This window comes from Nerophis lumbriciformis, linkage group LG29 (assembly GCF_033978685.3).
Source record: "Nerophis lumbriciformis linkage group LG29, RoL_Nlum_v2.1, whole genome shotgun sequence".
Classification (NCBI taxonomy): domain Eukaryota; kingdom Metazoa; phylum Chordata; class Actinopteri; order Syngnathiformes; family Syngnathidae; genus Nerophis; species Nerophis lumbriciformis.
Genome location: NC_084576.2, coordinates 21,168,553 through 21,190,572, shown reverse-complemented (window position 1 = coordinate 21,190,572; position 22,020 = coordinate 21,168,553). Strand labels below are relative to the sequence as shown.

The 22,020-nt window shown below is 29.9% G+C and overlaps 1 protein-coding gene across 1 annotated transcript in view; it reads left to right on the top strand.

Annotated features, from left to right (window-relative positions):
- The first annotated feature begins 603 nt into the window (after positions 1–603).
- LOC133572093 (transcription factor SOX-6-like) overlaps positions 604–22,020 on the top strand; it is a 267,348-nt gene continuing 245,931 nt past the window's right edge. The window contains exon 1 of the mRNA XM_061924788.1: positions 604–910. The gene's annotated coding sequence lies outside the window, so the exon portion shown is untranslated. The remainder of the gene's footprint in view (positions 911–22,020) is intronic.

Genomic DNA, 22,020 nt, shown 5'->3' with positions numbered 1-22,020 from the left:
CATGACATTAAAAAGGTCGAAATTATGACATGAAAAGTCATAATTATGAAATAGAAAGTTGAATGAAATAAAATACGCATAATTATGAGATTAAAAAAATCGAAATAATGAGATAAGTGATAATTGTGATATTGAAATTATTTCAAAATGTCGATTTTCTTTTGATTTTGAGCCAATAATTTTTTTTTACAGGCTAATTGGATGCTATGCATTCAAGTCGCCACTAGATGGCGGTCTAGCAAGCGTAATCATAAACAAGCGTACTAAAAAAGTTCACTTTTTCAACCTTAGACACGTTTTTAAGTGCCTTTTTAAATGTCAAATGATTATCTTAAAACATGCTGGTTGTGAAATAACATATCATTTGCAAATATATGTATATTTGATGTGTATCTAGTGCTTTATAGTTTGTTCTTCATACAAAGTTGCCAAATTAAAAGCACCACGAGGTGAGCACGCTAATAAGTCATAATTCGGACTTTTTTTTCCTTTTACTTTGAAATAGTTTGAGACGTCATCGATGCTGACAGATTCCAGAAGCAGGAGCGAGGACATGTTTTTCTTCCCAAAGAAAGACGAAGTTGATGAGAAGTTGTCCCCCAATGAGCGCGAAGGAGGAGGTCTTATCTGTCCTGCGTGTCTTCATCCGTCACTGGGACGCACTCGGACCGACTTCACGTCCACGCCGCGCCGGACCAGGAATAACTCGTGCAAGGAGACGCTCGGAAGGAACAGAACCCCCCGCAAGAACCGAAACTGAGCCGCTCTTCCGTCCCGCACTCGTCAGTGCAGCTCCGACTCCCCGAGGACTTAAGTTGGCCATGAAGACCGGAATGGACTGACTTTACTTGGCCGGGATAAACACGACCTTGACGCGCTCAAGTCTCCCGCTGAGACGACAAGAGAGCAGGTAAGAAAACTTCTTCCATCTTCACCCTCCTAAATATGAATACTGTCAATTTTCACACATTTTACTTCAGTCCATACACTTGAAACAACGCAACTAAGTTTGTAAACATGTTCATAATCCAGATCGTTATGGCATTATTGGCCAAATAATCATCTTCAGTTCAACTCAATTTTACATTCAAATAAAAAGTCACTTTTATTATTAACCAATTGCACATCTTTAATTTAGGTTAAAACATTTTGCATAATATGTTAAAAAAACACACTACAAGTATCTCAGAATAACCAAATAAAGTTGCCAAGTCAAAAATAAAAAAAATACTAAAATTATGTCGAAATTAACCAAATAAGTGTATTTAGGTTAAAATATTGTATAGAATAATGGTAAAAATCACCATTATTAACCACATACAGACGTCTTTAGGTCAAAATATTATAATGTCAAAATTACAATAATTACGTCTAAATTAACTAAATAAACGTCTTTCATTTAAGTTAAAATATTGTATAAAGAAATTGGAAAAAAATTATATTATTTAACACATACAGACGTCTTTAAGTCAAAATATTATGATGTAAAAATTACTATAATTATGTCAAAATGAGCAAAATAAACGTTTTTCATTTAAGTCAAAATATTGTGTGAAATAATATTAAAAAATACCATTATTAACCACATACAGACATCTTTAATTCAAAATAGTATACTGTAAAAAGTACTCTAAATATGTCAAAATTAACAAAATAAACGTTTTTCATTTAAGTCAAAATATTGTATAAAATAATGATACATTACCGTTATTAACCACATACAGACATCAAAATAAAAAAAAAAAAAAAAAAAAAAATTATGTCTAAATTAACCAAATAAATGTATTTGTTAAAATATTGTATAAAATAATGGTAAACATCACCATTATTAACCACATACAGACGTCTTTAAGTCTAAATATTATAATGGAAACATTCCCCAAATATGTTTAAAATTAACAAAATAAACGTTTTTTATTTAAGTCAAAATATTGCTAAAAATAATAAACGACGTCAAAATAAAAAAAAATACTACAATTATGTCTAAATTAACAAAATAAGTGTATTTAAGTTAAAATATTGAATAAATTAATGGTAAAAATCACCATTATTACCACATACAGATGTATTTAAGTCAAAATATTATAATGTAAAAATTACTATAATTATGTCAAAATTGACAAAATTCATATAAGTTAAAATATTATACAAAATAATGATAAAAAATCACCATGATTAACCACATACAGACGTCTTTAAGTCAAAATATTCTAATGGAAACATTACTCTAAATATGTTTAAAATTAACAAAATAAACGTTTTCTATTTAAGTCAAAATATTGCATAAAATAATGTTAAAAATACCACTATCAACCACATAAAGACGTCAAAATAAAAAAATACAAAAATTATGTCTAAATTAAGCAAATAAGTGTATTTAAGTTAAAATATTGTATACAATAATGGTAAAAAAAAAATCACCATTATTAACCACATACAGACTTCTTTAAGTCAAAATATTATAATGTCAAAATTACTATAATTATGTCAAAATTGATAAAATAAACGTTTTTCATATAAGTTAAAATATTATACAAAATAATGATAAAAATCACCATGATTAACCACATACAGACGTCTTTAAGTCAAAATATTATAATGGAAACATTACTCTAAATATGTCAAAATTAACAAAATAAACGTTTTTCATTTAAGTCAAAATATTGTATAGAATAATGATGAATTACCGTTATTAACCACATACAGACGTCAAAAAAAAAAAAAAAAAAAAAAAAAAAAAAGGCTAAATTAACTAAATAAATGTATTTGTTAAAATATTGTATAAAATAATGGTAAACATCACCATTATTAACCACATAGAGACGTCTTTAAGTCAAAATATTATAATGTACAAATTACTCTAAACATGTCAAAATTAACAAAATAAACGTTTTTCATTTAAGTCAAAATATTGCATAAAATAATGTCAAAAATACCATTATCAACCACATAAAGACGTCAAAATAAAAAAATACAAAAATTATGTCTAAATTAACCAAATAAGTGTATTTAAGTTAAAATATTGTCTAAAATAATGGTAAAAATCACCATTATTAAGCACATACAAACTTATTTAAGTCAAAATATTATAATGTCAAAATTACTATAATTATGCAAAAATTTACAAAATAAGCGTTTTTAATTTAGTTCAAAATATTGTATGAAATTATGGAAAAAAATCACAATTATTAACTACACACTGTACAGATGTATATTTAAGTCAAAATATTGTAATGTAAAAAATAAAATAATTATGTCGAAATTAACAAAATAAACCTCTTTCATTTAAGTTAAAATATTATATAAAATAATGGTAAAAATCACCATTATTAACCACATACAGACGTCATTTAGTAAAAATATTATAATGTAAAAATTACTATAAATATGTCACAATTAGAAAAATAAACATTTTTCATTTAAGTTGAAATATTGTATAAAACAATGTTAAAACTACCATTATTAACTACATACAGACGTGGAAATAAAACAATTCTAGAATTATGTCTAAATTAACCAAATACACGGCGTGGCGCAGTGGAAGAATGGCCGTGCGCGACCCGAGGGTCCCTGGTTCAATCCCCACCTAGTACCAACCTCGTCATGTCCGTTGTGTCCTGAGCAAGACACTTCACCCTTGCTCCTGATGGGTGCTGGTTAGCGCCTTGCATGGCAGCTCTCTCCATCAGTGTGAATGTGTGTGTGAATGGGTAAATGTGGAAATAGTGTCAAAGCGCTTTGAGTACCTTGAAGGTAGAAAAGCGCTATACAAGTACAACCCATTTATCATTTATTATTTATGTATTTAAGTTAAAATATTGTATAAAATAATGGTCAAAATCACCATTATTAACCACATTCAGACATCTTTAAGTCAAAATATTATAATGTAAAAATTACTATAATTATGTCAAAATGAACAAAATAAATGTATTGTTTAAAATAATAGTAAACATCACAATTATTAACCACATACAGATGTATTTAAGTCTAATTACTATCGTGTAAAAAATTACTAGAATTATGTCTAAATCAACCAAATAAATGTATTTAGGTTAAAATATTGTATAAAATAATGGTAAAAATCACCATTATTAACCACATACAGATGTAATTAAGTCAAAATATTATAATGTAAAAATACTATAAATATGTCAAAATTAACAAAATAAACGTTTTTCATTTAAGTAAAATATTGTATAAAATAATGGTGAAAATCACAATTATTAACCACATACAGATGTATTTAAGTCAAAGTATTATAATGTAAAAATTACAATAATTACGTCTAAATTAACAAAATAAACACATTTTATTTATGTTAAAATATTGTATGAAAATAACGGTAAAAATGATCATTATTAACCCCATACTTGTCTGTAAGTCAAAATATTATTATGTAAAAATCACTATAAATACTTCAAAATTAGCAAAATAAACTTTTTTCATTTAAGTCAAAATATTGTATAAAATTATGTAAAAAATATAATTATCAACCACATGCAGACGTCAAAATAAAAAAAATACTAGAATTATGTTTAAATTAACCAAATAAATGTATTTAAGTCAAAATATTATATAAAATAATGGTAAAAATCACCATAATTAACCACACACAGACATTTTTAAGTCAAAATATTATAATATAAAAATACTATAATTATGTCAAAATTAACAAAATAAATGTTTTTCATTGAAGTCAAAATATTGTATAAAATAATGGCAAAAATCACAATTATTAACGACATACAGATATTTTTAAGTCAAAATATTATAATGTAAAAATTACAATTATTATGCCTAAATTAACAAAATAAACATCTTTCATTTAAGTTAGAATAATTTATAAAATAATGGTACATTTTTTTTAATTTTTAACCAAACCATTTAAGTCAAAATATTATACATTAAAAGGTTAAAAATTACTAAAGTTTAAACATCGCTATAACGTAACCAGATAAACATCGTTAAATTAGGTCCAAATGTGGTACATAATTATTCTTTTTTTTTAAAATCCCAAAACCAAATAAATGTCTTAATTTATGTTAAAAATATTGTACATAACATTTTCAAAATCCCCATAATTATGTCACAATTAACCAAGTAAAACTTTTTAATTGAAGTCAAAATGTTGCCATATGTGATAGAAAAAACAAAATCGTCATTATTAACCAACTAACCTTCCTAAATTAAGTAAAAAATAATGTACATAAAAGGTTAAAAATAACCAATATTAACCAAATAAAAGTCTTAATTTATATCAAAATATTGTACATAAAAAGGTAAAAAATAACCAATACTAACTAAATAAACGTCTTAATTTATATCAAAATATTGTACATAAAAATGTAAAAAAAACCTTGTATTTATGTCAAAATTAACCAAACATCTTTAATTTAAGTCAAAATATTGTACATAAAAAAAATCACCATTATTATCAAATAAATATCTTGATTTATCTCAGAAATATTGTATATAAATATATATTAAAAAAATCACTGTATTTATGTCAAAATTAACCAAATAAACATGTTTCACTTAAGTCAAATTATTGTACATAAAAAAGGTAAAAATCACCATTACTAACCAAATCAACGTCTTAATTTATCTCAAAATATTGTACATAAACATGTAAAAATCACTGTATTTATGGCAAAATTAATCAAACAAACATCATTAATTAAAGTCAAAATATTGTACATAAAAATGGTAAAAAAATCACCATGACCAACCAGATAAACATCACCATTAATCTTAAAAATTGTACATAAAAATGTTAAAAAAAAACTAGAATTTATGTCAAAATTAATCAAACATCTTTAATTTAAGTAAAAATATTGTACATAAAAAACAAACAAAAAAACAACACTATTATTAATCAAATAAATATCTTAATTTATCTCCGAAATATTGTATGTACACATATAACAATCACTGTATCTTTGTCAAAATTAACCAAATAAACATGTTTCACTTAAGTCAAAATATTGTACATAAAAAGGGTGAAAATCACTATTACTAACAAAATTAACGTCTTAATTTATCGAAAAATATTGTACATAAACGTGTAACAAAATCACTGTATTTATGGCAAAATTTATCAAATAAACATCAATAATTAAAGTCAGAATATTGTATATAAAAATGGTGAAATAACCATTACTAACCAAATAAACATCATAATTAATCTTAAAATATTGTACATAAAAATAAACCTTGTATTTTTGTCAAATTTAACCAAATATGTGAAAATATTGTACATACAAATGTAATTTTTAAAAAACATTATTAATCAAAGACATATCTTAATTTATCTCAGAAATATTGTACATAAATGATAAAAAGTCACTGTATGTATGTCGAAATTAACTAATTAATTAATTAATTAAGTCAAAACATTGTACATAAAAATGGTGAAAATCACCATTACTAACCAAATAAACTTCATAATTAATCTTAAAATATTGTACATTGTACGTTGTATTTATGTCAAAATTTAATCAAACATCTTTAATTTAAGTCAAAATATTGTACATAAAAAATCACTGTTATCAAATAAATATCTTAATTTATCTCAGAAATATTGTACATACAAATATAAAAATCACTTGTATCTATGTCAAAATTAACCAAAATGAACATGTTTCACTTAGTCAAAATATTGTACATAAAAAGGTGAAAATCACTATTACTAACCAAATCAACATCTTAATTTATCTAAAAATATTGTACATAAACATGTACAAATCACTGTATTTATGGCAAAATTAATCAAATAAACATATTCAATTAAAGTCAAAATATTGTACACCATTAATAACCAAATAAACATCATAATTAATCTTAAAATATTGTACATGAAAACGTAAAAAAAACCTTGTATTTATGTCAAATTTAACCAAACATCTTTAATTTAAGTCAAAATATTGTACATAGAAATGAAAAAAAAAAAAATCACTATTATTAATCAAATAAATATCTTAATTTATCTCAGAAAAATTGTACATAAAAATATAAAAATCACTGTATTTATGTCAAAATTAACCAAATAAACATCTTTAATTAAAGTCTAAATATTGTACATAAAAATTGTGAAAATCACCATTACTAACCAAATAAACATCATAATTAATCCTAAAATATTGTACATAAAATTGTAAAAAAATCAAATCAATATTTCATAAATCATTAATTGTAGTTGAAATATTTTACATACAATACTATAAATCCTAATTATTCATTAATATAAGTCAAAAATATTGTACACAAAATATAAACAATCACAATTTCTAACTGAATAAACATAATTAATGTAAAAATATTGTACACATAATAAAACTAACAATTATTAACCAAGGAAATATTCGAAATATTGTACATAAAATAGATTATAACCACTATCATTGTGCCATTATTACCAACTGAACATATTCCAATGTAAGTCATAGATTGTACATCCAAATGTTTATAATCACCACCATTATGTCAGTATTTACCAACTAACATCTTCAAACTGCGTGCAAACATTGTTCATAAAATGTTGAACATCACCATTGTTATGTCACTAATGACAAATAAACTGAAGTGAATATTGTACGCCATTAAAAACACTGACTGTGTCACTAAAGTCTGAATTTTGGACTGTACTGTCACTTTAAACCTCCTGACATCTTTAGTTTGAGAGTAAAAGTGTCAAGCAATGATCCAATGTGCATTTTCACGCCTCCCGTGCACAAAAACAGCATCCTGCGGCATTCAGACGTCGGGTTTGAATGAAAAAAACAAAACATGACCCACTTGGACGCGCCTGCTGACACTTGGAGGTCCACGAACGGGGACTCTAACACTGGGATTAGCTTGGAGGGAGGGGGGATGGCGGTGGAGGTCACAGTGTTTGACCCCCCGAGTAGAATTCACGAATCCAACGCAAACCAAAACTTTGCAGACGTCATTGTGCGAAGCGGAGGACACGTCACTCCTGGCGAGGGTACAGGAGGACACGGAGGGTGACGGTGGGGGGCTAAGGGGGGGCTGGGCTGCAGGCAGATGATAGCAGCCTCATCGGGGTGGTCCCCCGCACAGAGACGCGCTCCAGCGCCGAGATAAGGTTCATGCACGTTTGTTTTCTTTTTTTTTGTCGCACGCGCAGACCCTTTGACAGGAGATTAGACGCGCGCCATGTCTGCCTTCTGGACGTTTTGTGCTTTTTTTTGTTGACTGCACACACCTTTTAATTGTTCGGAGGACACCATTTGTAGCCCCCGCCTGCACCCTCTCCTGTGTGTGTGTGCGCGCGTGAAAAACAATCCAGCGGGTGCGTGTGTGAGAAGTTGATCTGCAATGGTATTCTGTTGGAGCAGGTGCTGCGGGCGGCCCTTCCCTCATAAGGTAAAGTGGCATTAGTGTGTCCAAATGGCAGATTTATATATAGGCCGCCAAGTCAGCACATTGTCGCACCCCCCCACGGCCTGCATAGTTCCTCCGTGGACGTCTGACACAACCTGAACCTCCTTTTTTCTCGGCCCTCACAATAAGCGCGCACTGAACAGCACAATATTCGACATTCTTTACCAAGTGCGGCCAGGGGGCCAACTTTTTTTTTTTATTCAGCCCCTGGTGCAAAAATATACATGTATAAAAAAAAGGGGGGAAAAACCCAACAGGAAAATATTTGAAAAAAAGAGCATGTTGGATTATTTTTAGTCTTGTTTTTATCAGCCCCTGGTGCAACGATACATGTATATATAAAACGAAAATAAATAAATAAATCAACAGCAAAAAAAAAAAAAAAAAGAGCATATTGGATTATTGATCAGTCCCTGGTGCAAAAACACAAAAAAACAAACGAACAAAAAAAAAAAATAACAGCTAAAATCTGGTTAAAAAAAACCCTCAGAATATTGGGTTATTTTTAGTCTTATTTTAATCAAAAATATCAAAAATTAGGGAATACAACAGCAAAAATGGGAAAAATCTATAAATATATATATAAAAAGAGAATATTGGGTTATTTTTAGTCTTAAAAAAACAAAAAAACATTTTTGTTTTAAAAATCAGCCCCTGGTGCAAAAATATACATGTATAGAAAAAAAAGAGCATGTTGGATTATTTTTAGTCTTGTTTTTTTTATCAGCCCCTGGTGCAACAATATATGTGGGAAACAAAGAAAAAAAAAAGAGTATATTGGATTATCTTCAGTTTAAAAAAAAAATCAGTCCCTGGTGCAAAAATGCAAAAAACAAACAAACAAAGAACAACCCCAAAATACAAGAAAAAAACAGCTAATATCTGGGAAAAAACAGAATATTGTTTTTTTTTGTCTTTTTTGAATCAGCCCCTGGTGCAAAAAAAAATACAAAAAAAAAACCAGGGAATACAACAGCACAAATTGGAAAAAATAAATAAATAAAGTAAAGTTAAAAAAATAAAATAAAAATAAAAAATAAAAATAAATAAATATATATATATATATATATATATATATATATATATATATATATATATATATATATATATATATATATATATATATATATATATCCATCCATCCATTTTCTACCACTTAATCCCTTCGGGGTCGCGGGGGGCGCTGGAGCCTATCTCATCTACAATCGGGCGGAAGGCGTCGTACACCCTGGACAAGTCGCCACCTCATCACAGGGCCAACACAGATAGACAGACAACATTCACACTCACATTCACACACTCGGGACCATTTAGTGTTGCCAATCAACCTATCCCCAGGTGCATGTCTTTGGAGGTGGGAGGAAGCCGGAGTACCCGGAGGGAACCCACGCAGTCATATATATATATATATATATATATATATAAAGAGAATATTGGGTTATTTTTAGTGTTAAAAAACAACAACAAATCAGCCCCTGGTGCAAAAATACCAACAAATACATGACAAAAAAAAAAAAAAAAAAGGGAAAAAAGAGAATATTGGGTTATTTTTAGTCTCATCTTTGGTTTCTTTGTTACTAACAGGGAAGCAAACGGAGAAATTAGGGAATACAACAGGAAAAACCTGAAAAAATCGAATTAAATAAATAAAGAGAATATTAGGTTATTTTTAGTCTTTTTGTTTTAAAAATCAGCCCGTGGTGCAAAAAATATAAAATAAATACAAGACAAAGATAAAAACAACAGAAACAAATTGGGAGAATAGACAATATAGGATTATTTATATATATTTTTAAATCAGTCCCTGTTGCAAAAATACCAAAAAATACAAGACAAAGATTAAAAAAAACATAATTTTTGGGGGAAAAAATAAAATATTGGATGATTTATTATATTTTTTTAATCAGACAAAAAATAAATAAATAAAAAACAAGAAAAAAAACCGCAAAAATTTGAAAAAAAAATTAAAACAATGGGTTATTTTTTTTTTTTTTTTTAACCAGCCCCTTGTGCAAATTTTTTTTTTTAAATAAATACAAATTAGGGAATACAACTTAAAAAAAAACAGAAAAAATAAATAAGGAGAATATTGGGTTATTTTTTATTATTATTTTCTTTAAAAAAAACATTTTTGTTTTTGTTTTCTTAAACAGCCCGTGGTGCAAAAATAAAAAGGATATATAACAGCAAAAATGAAAGGAAAATGAAAGGAAAAAAATAGTCAAGAGACATAAAGTTAAAAATTTTATTTCAAAGTTTAAAAGCCACATTTTCTTTTCATGTATGCATTTTTTATCATATGGGTTGTTTTTAATCCCTTTTAAATATGCCTTTGACATAAAAAACAACAAAAATGACAGCAAAAAAGAGTAACTTGACTCAAAGTAAAATGAAAAAGTTGAACTGTTGAGGCCACAAAAGTAAAAGTTCTCTCACATTTATAAAATTTCCCCCCCTTTTTTATTGGCCTGCAGCGCAAAAAAAAAAGAAAGATGAAAAAAAACAGCAAAAATGTGGGAAAAATGACATTGTTTAAAAAAGTTGAGCTGTTGCTAAAAAAGTGAAAATGTCTTTACATGTAAAGTATAACTTTTGAGCGTTTTATTATTTTTAGACTTTTTTTTCAATCAGCACCCGGGGAAAAACACAAAAACTTTAGAAAAAAACCCCAGCACAAATGTGAAAAAGAAGAGTAGACAGGCACAAATAATTTCTAACTTTTCTTTACATGCATAACTCCTTAGCATGTTGGTCTATTTTTAACAAATGTACGATTCAGCGTTTTTGCCTGTTTCCCAGCAACACACTCACTGTATGTTAGATGATTCATCTTTTAATAGCAGTTTCTATGAAATGTGTCATATGGACATGTGTGATCTTCTTTTTGAGTGGAGTGTAAGAGGAGAGTCGTCGCGCGTGTTGTTGTGCTAACGGATGAAGAACATGAGCCAAGAGACGAAGAGGACAACTTTGGAGACCAAGGTCGTCGTTGCATCAATCACACATGCCAACATTTTGATAGCCGATGTTGTCACTTCTGCTGAGCAGCGCTTCCAGATCAGCGTCACGCACAAACCTGTCATCCACACTGCGCACTGAGAGCTGATTCAAAAAAGGACTAGAAAAATAACCCAATATGCTATTTTTTTTAAATAGTTTTTTTCGCTCTTATTTTTTATTTTTTTTGCACCAGACACTTATAAAAAATAACCCAATCTCTTTTTTGTCCAAATTTTAGTTGTTTTTTGTTTCTCCCCCCCCCCCACCACGAACTGATTAAAAAAGACTAAAAATAATCCAATATTCTCTTTCCCCCCCCAATATTTTTCTGTTGTTTTTATCTTTGTTTTGTATTTTTTGTATGTTTGCACCAGGGGCTGATTTGAAAAAAAGACTACAAATAACTCAATATTCTCTCTTTTTTTTTTTTTTTTCAAATTTTTTTTTTTCTTGTAAATTTTTTATTTATCTTTGCACCAGACACTGATTAAAAAAAGACTAAAAATAACCCAATATTAATTTTCCCCCCCAATTTAATTTTTTTTTTCCCAGGTACTGATTAAAAAAAGACAAAAATAATCCAATATTCTCTTTTCTCCCAATATCTTTCTGTTGTTTTCTTATCTTTGTCTTGTATTGTTTTTGTATTTTTGCACTGGGGGCTGATAAAAAAGAAAAAAATAGACTAAAAATAACCCAATCCTTTTTTTCAAAATGTTTTCTCAGTTTTTTTGCTTGCATTTTTGCACCAGACACTGATTTAAAAAAGACTAAAAATAACTCAATATTCTCTTTTTTTCTTCTATTTTTTTGTATCCCCCCCACCACGTACTGATTAAAAAACACTAAAAATAATCCAATATTCTCTTTTTTCCCAATATTTTTCTATTGTTTTTATTTTTGTCTTGTATTTTTTTTGTATTTTTGCACCACAGGCTGATTAAAAAAAACAAACTAAAAATAACTCAATATTCTTTTTTTTCCTTTTTTTATAAAACATTTTTGCTGTTATATTCCCTATTTTTTGTACTTTTGCACCAGGGGCTGGTTAAAAAAAAGACTAAAATTAACCCAATATTCTCTTTTTCTTCACATTTTTGCTGTTTTTTTTGTAGTGTAATAGCAGTGCATAAACACCCTCTAAATATGATTTTTAACATTATGAGAGCCCTTTACACATGAGAAAAATACACAAGCAAAGGCCGCACTGGATGTTGAGCCAATCAGCGGCCACGATACTGAACAGGGCCGTAGCGGCCCATACGACTGTATTATTGATATTTGTACTTCCGTCTGCCGTTTTTATGCTTGAAAATGGTTCATTTAGCCGCAAACTTCGAAGCGTGACGTGATGTGGGACGAGGGACGACTTTGTAACATTTGGTTGATCATATAAAATATCAATAACTAATATTAAAAATAAAGGCAATTTTTTTCTTGAATGTAGTACTTTTTCATATGTTTTATAAAAAAAATGTATGTACATTTTTAAATAATTTCTTATTAATTAAAATAATTTTGTTTATATACATTACAGAATCAAACTTTACATTAAGTCACTTTTTATTTATTTATGTATCATGTCGTTTAAGTCTCGTGTCCCTAATTATTCGTCTCTGATTGCTTTGGTCTCATCTCCTGGCCAATATTACTGTAATATTGATATTTTTACTTCATTTGGCCGTTTTTATGCTTGAAAATGCTTCATTCAGGACAAAAACAAACATACATAGAATGTGCTTGTGTGGGAATGTAGTGAAGCCGCAAGCTTCGAAGCGTGATGTGGCGATTATTTAATGAATTTATTTAATATATGATTAAAATAATTTCTTATTAATTAAATGTACTTTTTAAATATATTATTACAATACATATTACAGTTTGTATTTCTTATTTAATTATTTATATATCATGTGTCTTTTTGTCCCTAATTATTTGTCTTTTCATTTGTCTTATGAGACATGTGTCGTCCAAACACCAATGAAACATTTCGTCGCGAGTATTTGTCCCTGCGTGGTACCCAAGTGCACATTAGCAGCCCTATACTTATCTCTAAACCAAGGAACACGCCCAAATTGTAGTCCGAGGAAAGACTGCTCAATGAATGCTCAGTGTGTGTTTGTGTGTGAGTGTGTGTGTGTGTGTGTGTGTGTGTGTGTGTGTGTGTGTGTGTGTGTGTGCTTACTGAGGTTGCATTTACACTCCAGGTCCACATGCCCAGTTCTGACTCAGCATGTCTGATTTTTTACTGATTTTACATTTTGAAGTAATCCATGTCTGATATCAGTGTTTTTATACATTTTGTATTTAACCGCCTGGAATGGAACTTTTGCTGTCTTCAAGTTGAAGTGGAGTGGTCATTGTTTTTATCGGTGACACCTAGTTGTCGCAATCATTCATGAAGTTAAGCTCATGACGCAGTAAGGCGAACGATGCGGACACGTTTGTTACTGGAAACAAAAATTCAAAACAAAGAAAAGAAACAGCAAAAATGTGAAGAAAAAAAGAAGTGAAAAAGTTGAGAAGTCAAACTTTCTTTACATGTACAGTATATGTTTTTAGTGTATTATTATTATTTGTAGTCTTTTTATAAAATAAGCTACTTGTGCAAAATCACAAAAATAGAGGAAAAACTAAAACCAATATGTGAAAAAAAAGAGTAAACAGGGAGAAAGTAATGTGAAAAAGTAGAATTGTTGATGTTGATAGAAACATACTTTTTTTTTTTTTTTTTTTTTACATATGCAGTATAATTTTTTAGCATATCGGGTTCATTTTTGTCTTTTTTAAACACCCCTTAGCACAAAAATAAAAATGAAGGAAAAGAAACAGCAAAAATGTGAAGAAAAAACATGTAAATGAAGTGAAAAAGTTGAGAAGTCAAACGTTTATAACTTTTTAGTGTATTGTTATTGTTTTTAGTCTTTTTATGAAATAAGCTCCTTGTGCAAAATCACAAAATGGAGGAAAAACTACATCAAAAATGTGTAAAAAAAAAAAAAAGAGTAAACAGGCAGAAAGTAATGTGAAAAAGGTGAATTTTTGATGTTGATAAAATCATAATTTTTTTTTACATATACAGTATAACTTTTTAGCATGTTGGGTTGATTTTAGTCTATTTTTAAACACCCCCTAGCACAAAAATACAAAACAAGGAAAAGAAACAGCAAAAATGTGAAGAAGAAAAAAGTACACCGGTGTAAATAAAGTGAAAAAGTTGAGAAGTCAAACTTTCTTTGCATGTACAGTATAACTTTTTTAGTGTATTATTATTGTTTTTAGTCTTTTTATGAAATAAGCTCCTTAGGCAAAATCACAAAAATGGAGAAAAAACTACATCAAAAATGTGTAAAAAAAAAAAAAAGAGTAAACAGGCAGAAAGTAATGTGAAAAAGTTGAATTTCTTTATGTTAATAAACTCTTTTTTATTTTTTTTTTACATATACAGTATAACTTTTTAGCATATTGGGTTAGTTTTAGTTTATTTTTAAACACCCCCTAGCACAAAAATAAAAAAGAAGGAAAAAAAACAGCAAAAATGTGAAGAAAAAAAATGCAGAACGGTGTAAATAAAGTGAAAAGTTGAGAAGTCAAACTTTCTTTACATGTACAGTATAACTTTTTAGTGTATTGTTATTGTTTTTAGTCTTTTTATGAAATAAGCTCCTTGTGCAAAATCACAAAAATGGAGGAAAAACTACATGTGGAAAAAAAGAGTAAACAGGCAGAAAGTAATAGGAAAAAGTTGAATTTTTGATGTTGATAAAATCATATATTTTTTTTACATATACAGTGTAACTTTTTAGCATATTGGGTTATTTTTTTAGTCTTTTTAAAATCACCCCTTGCACAAAAAATAAAGTAAACGCACTGCAGGACTGCTCGTATCGTATATTTTGTGCTGATATCGGACCGATATCGTTATCGGACCGATATCCGATAGCCCTGGTTTCAAGTGTTCAACAAGTGTAAAAAGAAGTCAAGCAGTGGATGCGCGCTGGCTTATGCTCCTCAAAGGCAGAGAAGAAGAATATGATAATGGATTCGGGACAGCTGTGAAAATGTGCACACTCAGGAACTAAGAGTACTGACAGAGCACTGACGGAAGTATTCCTTCTGAGACGCAGTGTCAGTCTAACTTGCCTTTTGTTGTGCTTAAGTGTCACACAAGTGTAAAAAGAAGTGAAGCAATAGTATTCGTACAAGATGACAACTTTGCTAACAGGCCAGTTAGCGCCTGTTGATGCTGGAGTTTTACTGCCGCGAATGCGAGTGCTCTTACTTCCCCTCTCTCTTTTCTTCTTGACGCTCTCTGTTTGGATCTATTCATGCACGTATTGTCACACTTCCACCTCTGTGTGTGTGTGTGTGTGTGTGTGTGTGTGTGCGTGTGTGTGTGTAACCTTGTAAAGGAGCGCACAATAATGAGGCATAGCTGGTTCTGCTGGCGCTCAATGATCGGACTAACCTTCCCTTTTTTATACACCGGCAGCGGCACCTGCTCCCCTCCATCCAATTACACAACACAGGACCAGGCCTTATCACACACACACGCACACACGCACGCACACACGCGCACAAACTCGCACAATATTTTGTCAGTATCCTTCATCCTCCAAACAAAGCTTGTATTATTTGGCGACCCTCTTCATTCTTTTCTTCAAGGTGTGTGTGTGTGTGTGTGTGTGTGTATGTGTGCGTGTGTGTGCGTGCGTGTGTGTGTGGGTGTACTCTACCATCAGAGCATCGATTGGCTGAACTGAAAGGCTGTACAGAAAAATGTGGAACTTTTAAGATATTTGCTGTGTTGAGCAAATATGGGGAAAAAATCTAATTAAAAATAATAATAATAATAATAAAAAAAAAAATATATATATATGCAGTATATATATGTATATATTTTTTTATTATAATTTTTAAAAAATATAATATATATATATATATATAATTTATATTATATACAAAAAAATTAAAAACTAAACATAAAAAACTAAACAACAAAAAATATATATATTTTTTAATTTATTAATTTTTTTTATATAATATATAATTTAATATTATATATATATATATATACATATATATATATATAAAATTATATATTATATTAAAAAAAAAATATATATATATATTAGAGATGTCCGATAATGGCTTTTTTGCCGATATCCGATATTCCGATATTGTCCAACTCTTAATTACCGATTACGATATCAACCGATACCGATACATACAGTCGTGGAATTAACACATTATTATGCCTGATTTTGTAACAATGTAACAAGGTTTTCCAAAGTAAATCAACTCAAGTTATGGATAAAAATGCCAACATGGCACTGCCATATTTATTATTGAAGTCACAAAGTGCATTATTTTTTTTAACATGCCTCAAAACAGCAGCTTGGAATTTGGGACATGAGGAGGTTGTAGTGGGTGGGGTTGGGGGGGTAGGAGGTAGCAGGGGGTGTATATTGTAGCGTCCCGGAAGAGTTAGTGCTGCAAGGGGTTCTAGGTATTTGTTCAGTTGTGTTTGTGTTGTGTTACGGTGCGGATGTTCTCCCGAAATTTGTTTGTCATTCTTATTTGGTGTGGGTTCACAGTGTGGCGCATATTTGTAACAGTGTTAAAGTTGTTTATACGGCCACTCTCAGTGTGACCTGTATGGCTGTTGACCAAGTATGAATGCATTCACTTGTGTGTGTGAAAAGCCGTAGATATTATGTGATTGGGCCGGCATGCAAAGGCAGTGCCTTTAAGGTTTATTGGCGCTCTGTACTTCTCCCTACATCCGTGCGGCGTTTTAAAAAGTCATAAATTTTACTTTTTGAAACCGATACAGATAATTTCCGATATTACATTTTAAAACATTTATCGGCCAATAATAAAAACCAAACTGATGTACTTCTACAAGAAAAGTCATAACTGAAATGCTGTGATTTTATAAGGATCAAGTCGGAAAGTTGTGACAAATATATAATCATTTACAAGAAAAAGGAAAACAATCCTTAAAAAAAGGCTTGATATTAGAAAAAAGTTGTACCTCCTACGAGAAAAGTACGTCTTTGGACGAGGAAATGTTGCAAATTTTAGAAGAAAAAAGTCAATCAAAAAGTACTGAATATAAGGTTTTGTATTTTAAACTATTGCAAAAAAGCCTTTGTATGAGGAAAAAGTTGTACTGCTAAAAGACAAATGTAATAAAAAAAAGTCTGGATGTTGCAAAAACAAAAGCAGAATATACAAAAAAAACAACAATAAAAGTCTTAATATGATTGAAAAAAAAAAAATTCTCGGGATTTTCTTTGACTTCTACACAAAATGTCACAGTATTTACAAGACAATACTGCAATTTTACTAGAAAAAAAGTTGGGATATTGTGAAAAAAATTCTAAATTTGCAAAAAACAACAACCCCCAGAACATTTAATTTCCTTAATATGAGGAACAAAGCACTTGTACCTCTGTGAGAAAAGCCATAATTTGTACGAGGAAATGCTGTGATTTTATAAAGTCTGAATATTGTGGCTAAAATATGACAATTTACAAGAAAAAGAGAAACAACCCCAAAAAAATCCTTGATATTAGATAAAAATACTTTTACGTGAAAATTTTTTATGAAAAAAGTTGGGATATTGCGGAAAAAAAAAAAAAAAAAAAGCTAAAACCTTTTTTGGGAGAAAAAATGGGATGAACAAGGGGATGGGTCAAAAGCAGAGGTTAATTTCGCCACACCTAGTTTTTTAATCATTGGTAGTTTAAAAAAAAAAAAGTATAGCAAAAAAACCCAAAAAAAACAAACCCAACAGAATCTGCAAGAAAAAACAAAAAAAACTGCTGTACTTCTACAAGAAAAGTCATAATTGAAATGCTGTGACTTAACAAGGATCAAGTCTGAAAGTTGTGACAAAAATATGATAATTTACAAGAAAAAGGGAAACAATCCTAAAAAAAAAAGGCTTGATATTAGAAAAAAGTTGTACCGCCTACAAGAAAAGTAAGTCTTTGGACAAGGAAATGTTGCAACTTTAAAAAAAAAAAAAGTCAGTCAAAAAACACTGAACATACCATTTTTTATTTTAAACTATTGCAAAAAAGCCTTCGTATGAGGAAAATGTTGTACGACAAATGTAATAAAAAAAAGTCTGGATGTTGCAAAAAAAGAGCAGAATATACAAAAAACAACACCCAACATCAATAAAAAAAGTCTTAATATGATAAAAAAAAAAAAAGGAATTTCGGGATTTTATTTTACTTCTTCACAAAAACTCACAGTATTTACAAGACAATACTGCAATTTTACCAAAAAAAAAGTTGGGATATTGTGAAAAAAATTCTAAATTTCCAAGAAAAAACCCCCCGAACATTTAAATTCCTTAATATGAGGAACAAAGCAGTTGTATGTGAGAAAAGTCATAAATTGTATTAGGAAATGTTGTGATTTTATAAAGTCTAAATATTGTTACAAAAAATATGATAATTTACAAGAAAAAGAGAAACAACCCTAAAAAGCCTTGATATTAGATAAAAAGACCTTCTACGTGAAAAATGTAATAAAAAAGTTGGGATATTGCGGAAAAAATTAAAAAAATAAGCCGAAAGATGAGAAAAAATTTTTTTGGGGAGAAAAAACTGTATCTTTTTGAGAAAAGTAATAAACTGTATGAAAAAATGTATAATAAAAATGAAAAAAATAAATAATACAGAATCTGCAAGAAAACAAAACAAAACTTCTCTACTTCTACAAGAAAAGTCATAACTGAAATGCTGTGATTTTATAAGGATCAAGTCTGAAAGTAGTGACAAAAATAGGATAATTTACAAAAAAAAAGGGAAACAATCCTAAAAAAGATAAAAGTAAAAAGTATGAGAAAAGTAAGTCTTTGGACGAGGAAATGTTGCAACTTTAAAAGAAAAAAAGTCAGTCAAAAAACACTGAATATACCATTTTTTTTAAACTATTGTAAAAAGGAAAAAGGAAAAAGTTGTACTGCCATAAGACAAATGTAATAAAAAAAGGCTGGATTTTGCAACAACAAAAGCAGAATATCCAAAAAACAACAACAAATAAGCCTCAATTTGAGGAAAAAAACACATATTTTTAATGAGAAAAGTCATAATCTGTACCAAAAGAGTTAAAATAAAATGAAACACAAAAAATAGATATAATGATGAAGCATTAATATGAGAAAACAGTTGCAAATTTTACTAGAAAAAATATATAAAAAATCTTAAATGTAAGGAAAATGTTGCCATTTTTACTCCAACTGCAAAAAATAAATAAAAAAATCTAAATTTTTATTATTTTTATTATTTTACATGACTAAAGTCGTAACATTAAGAAAGTTGAACAAAGTGTTTCATGATGGAAAATGAAAATCGTGTACCAAAATAAAGACCACAGTGACCTACTAACTGAGCCATACCGTCACACCCTGAGCACACAACATTGTTATGAACGTTTTCAAACAACAAGGTGTACGTCAAGTAGAAACAAAGTGGATGAGAGCAGCAGTGGGACGGTGATAAAAAAAAATGGGTGTCATTGGCAAACACCCCCAGGTCGCTCTTATCCTGTTAAGAACCCGCTGGGTGGGGTCGGACGTGCGAGACAATACGCGGCGTGGGAGCTTTGATAATCAAATTCAACCGCTCGACTCCTCGTCAAACAGGAGACATGATAATGTTGCACGTAGAAGTAATAATTACTCGCTGTGCTGACTCGGCGCTTGTGGGCGCAGCAGCTTTCTATTAGCGTGGAGAGAAAGGACGTAAAATATCGGCGGCGCCGTCGTCGTCGTCATTGTACCTCATCGTGCTGGCAAACTGTGCTCATGGTGACTAATCACTAGCACGCCGACAATAAAATGTATTTATACAGTGTCGCTTAAAGATAACTGCACTAAACACACACACACACACACACACACACACACACACACACACACACACACACACACACACACACACACACACACACACACACACACACACACACACACACACAGTGGAACAGACGGATCATATTCATAAGGAAACCTGTTTCTAATTGTGGATTTTAATAATGCTTCTTCTTTCAATGCAAGCCATTTTGTGACTTTATCAGCCATTTACAGTCACAACATTAGGAACACCTGCCTGAGCCAATCAGGGAGCGAGAGCTAAAAAAAAAGGTAAATATTAGTTTTAAAGGCAAACTAAAATCACTATTAAGACATTTATGTTCACGCACCCCCATCGTTTTACTTTAAAACACACAAGTCCATGGTGTCTTAAGGCCTGATGATTGAATTTTGCGCATAACAGTGTGATTAATCGCGATTAATCACACACAAAATATGAGTAATTTAAAGTGAGCTTGGTGCATACTTGCCAACCTTGAGACCTCCAATTTCGGGAGGTGGGGGGTGGGTGCAGGGGGCGTGGTTGGGGAGGGGGTGTGGTTGGGGGCGTGGTTAAGAGGGGAGGAGTATATTTACAGCTAGAATTCACCAAGTCAAGTATTTCATATATATATATATATATATATATATATATATATATATATATATATATATATATATATATATATATATATATATATCCCCGCGACCCCGAAGGGAATAAGCGGTAGAAAATGGATGGATGGATGGATGGATATATATATATACATATATATATATATATATATATATATATATATATATATATATATATATATATATATATATATATATATATATATATATATATATATAAGAAATAATTGACTTTCAGTGAATTCTAGCTATATATATATATATATATATATATATATATATATATATATATATATATATATATATATATATATATATATATATATATATATATATATATATAAAAGAAATACTTGAATTTCAGTGTTCATTTATTTACACATATACACACACAAAACACTCATCTACTCATTGTTGAGTTAAGGGTTGAATTGTCCTTCCTTGTTCTATTCTGTCACTATTTTTCTAACCATGCTGAACACCCTCTCTGATTATGCATTGCTGTGTGGCACGCACAAAAGTGTTTTCATCAAATGCACTAGATGGCAGTATTGTCCTGTTTAAGAGTGTCACAACATTGCTGTTTACGGCAGAGGACTGCTTTACTGTAGACGTTCTTTATATTGTGGGAAAGCGGACTCAGGTCCGCATGGAGCCGGAGGGGGCGTGGCCTCCAGCTCCGCCTGAATTTCGGGAGATTTTCGGGAGAAAATTTGTCCCGGGAGGTTTTCGGGAGAGGCGCTGAATTTCGGGAGTCTCCCGGAAAATCCGGGAGGGTTGGCAAGTATGGCTTGGTGTAATCTGTCCAGATGTTACTTAGCAAAGCATACTCCCATCATTATACTCTAAGCCAGGGGTGCTCACACTTTTTCTGCAGGCGAGCTACTTTTCAATTGATCAAGTCGTGGGGATCTACCTCATTCATATATATCATTTATATTTACTTATTTATGAAATATATGTTTTTGTTAACAAGTTAAAGGTGTTTAATGATAATGCAAGCATGTTTAACACATATAGCTAATATTTAAAAAAAATTAAAGGTGTTTAATGATAATACAAGTATGTTTAATAAATATAGTTAATATTGTTAACAAGTTAAA